Raw genomic sequence first — 3,091 nt, 5'->3', positions numbered from 1 at the left:
GAATCTGAACGCAGTGGAATAAAACAGAGAGAGAGAGAGAGAAGAAGAAGAAGAAAGACACAAAGCAATTATAATGGTTCCTTCCACAATCCGGAAGTAGTCCAGTCCCCCTTGCACTTCCAAGAAGATTTCACTAGAATGTAATATCTGATTACAATTGCTCAAGCACACCTGCAAGAGACTTCCTTTGCTCAAGCACACTTTGCAAGAGTCTTCCTATGCTCAAGAACACAATCAAGAGACTTCCCTGCTCAAGCACAACTGCAAGAGACTTCTAACTAAACAAAATTACACAGAAAATTGTTTAAGGTTGAACACTTGATATACAATCAGAGGTGCTCACAATACAAATCAGATACAGACTCAATAACTTAAGAATTTCTAAGATGAAACTTTGAGACACAGAAATTCTAAGTGAATGCAAAACAATTTCAGCAGAGGTTTGGCACTTGTAAAAATGTTGTGAGTCTTTCGTTCAACATTACCAAATCTCTAAGTCTTCACTCCTTTATATAGAGGTGTGAAAGAGACGTTGTGAAATTACCAGCACATCAAAGAGTCGTTGTTGAAGCTTGATCTTTCACTAATGATCTTTTGCCTGATTTGGTTGTTGTCCTATGAAGAACCAATTTGAAATCCATTCCTTATCCAAAGGAACATCTATGCAGGCGAAGCCGTATTCTGGAGCTGTTTTCTTGTCTTGTAGCGTGGACACAAAACAGAGTAGTGGAGAAGGTGGTTGTACAGTTCGTACAAAGTACAATGTCAACGCTTTCTTCCAAAATCACATGTCTTCAAACACCTTTGAAATGACCGTTGCAAAATTCCACTGATCTTTTGTTGTCCTTTGATGAATTTCGATCCATGACACAACTCTTGAATCCTTGAATTTCTCAAATTCAGTTGATCTTCAGCTTCTGGTGAAATGGCTTCTGATGAGGCAGCTTCTGATAACGCAGCTTCTGATAACGCAGCTTCTGATGATGCAGCTTCTGGACCTCTTGTCTTCAGGAGCACTATTCTTCAGGAGCACTTTACTAACTTCAGGAGCGGCTTTACTTCAGGAGCGCTTATTCTCTTCAGGAGCAGATTGCCTTCAGGAGCGTCTAAGCTTCAATTTTGTTGATCCTTTTTGCTCTTTATTTGCTCATTCAGAACCAATAAATGTTGTAACTTTTTAATTATGGTCCTGTACACTTGAACAAATATTAGCTAGTCCAATTTACAATTTTTAATACCTTGTTATCATCAAAACTTTTTAAGATTCATTGTTAAACACATTTTTTCCCAACACATCAAACACTTGAAATACAAATTTGAAGCAAAGATAACAATTGAACACAAACAAAGATGCAAGACCATAAAAGAAAATCATCTTCCAATAAACACAACTCTTCTTATACATAAAAATTAATACATATACATACACAACTCTTGTACCTTCAATCATACACAAAAAAAAAATTCAAACTATTTTCTAAAAAATTTAGCCGTTCTTTTGAAGAGACGTGTCAGATGGAAAACAAAATAAATTTAAAATTACCATACTGTGCTCATTCAAATCATTTAATAAAAGTTTGACTAGTTTAAGCATAAATCTCAAGCATTTAATCTAGTATAATTAACTAAATGGTACATATGTATATTAAAGTTTTTTGCGCATAAAAGTTTAGATTAACGAAGATGCACCTCGTAGAAAATCAGAAAAAAGAACCAACAGCCTCAATGAGAACTTACAATAAAGCTTTACATATAGTGAAGCCTTTAACAATGAATTAAAATTTTTAATTACATTCATCATTATAACGCTTAAATTACCAACGAGAGGTTTGGTCTAACGAAAGACATTAAATTAGTACATCGTGGCAGCTGAAAGATGTATCAACATTTGTGTCTAACATATCTCAGATAGGATTATCTTCAATGGAATAAATTGTGGAAAACCAAAAAAATATGTAAATTATCCAATAAATTTTAATTGACTTTAGCACAAATATAAATTCGTATCCGCTGATCCACTTTTTTTACACTTGATCATGATTTGAAAACTCACAATTGATGATTAAAAAATGACGAGGGAATGAAACAAATTCATATTGGACTTAAAGAGATTAAATAAAATTTTGAAGCGATAGATAAATAAGATGCCCTTTACTCAAATAATAAATAATACAGTACAAATACAATTTCAACTTCCAAGTAGATAACAAAGACAAAGAAAGACCCGATAACACTAAGATTATGCCTAACCAAGTCACATAGATGAAACTAGGTTAAGCATGTGGGCTCCAATCAAAATTATTTTAAAACAACATGAAACAAAAAAAATATAAAAATAAATTGACACGGGCATCTTAAGGCGGATCTAAGGCTCGGATCAAAAGAATCCGGAGGGTCCATATCCACCTCATCCGCCCATATTGTTGAAGCCAAACAAATGAGGTTGCAACATTGGGTTATGATAAAACTGTGATGGAAACATCTGAGCTTGTGGAGGATTTGGTTGATGATGGAGAGGCATGTTAGAGGATGAACCGTTTCCAACAAAAAACGGAAGGGTTTGAGTAGGAGCACCCTGGATTACAAGCCTATTAGCATGATGAGCAACAAGTTTCTTAAGCTCCTCCAGAGCCTTCTTGAATAATTCAAGTTGGGCCCTATTCATCCCATCAACGGGACAAGCCCACCAAAATTGAGTCTCAGTCGCCTTGCGCAAGTGGCTCAGATCTTCAACACGTTTCTTCTCGATGTCCAGTAGTTGGTTGATCTGAGTCAGCTGAGTATTGAGCTCGCGCACGTTGGCGCTACGGTGAGCCTCAATGAATTGCATGGTACCATTGTTTTGGGGTGGGACCCGAGAGAGATAACGATCTATGACCGTATCAACATTGGGGTGGCCAAATGAAAATACCTTCTCTCCAGGTGAGAAAACAACAAGAGCAACATCTGCACCACAGAGGGTGCAAAGCTCGCTGGCTTTCTTGAAGAGCCCACTACGGCGCTTCGAGAAAGTCACTTGCAAGTTGCTCTCGTTGCTCATTTTTTTCATTTCAATCTTTTGGCGACCTCGGCTTTTCCTTCCACTTGACAT

At 36.7% G+C, this 3,091-nt stretch overlaps 1 pseudogene; it reads right to left on the bottom strand.

Moving 5' to 3' along the window:
- Nucleotides 1–2,155: 2,155 nt before the first annotated feature.
- Nucleotides 2,156–3,091, bottom strand: LOC146945053 (agamous-like MADS-box protein AGL62 pseudogene; annotated as a pseudogene).

The sequence above is a fragment of the Medicago sativa genome, chromosome 2 (genome assembly GCF_051527215.1).
Source record: "Medicago sativa cultivar Bolivia chromosome 2, Bolivia_mono, whole genome shotgun sequence".
Lineage (NCBI taxonomy): Eukaryota > Viridiplantae > Streptophyta > Magnoliopsida > Fabales > Fabaceae > Medicago > Medicago sativa.
This window is presented reverse-complemented; position numbering and strand designations above follow the sequence as displayed.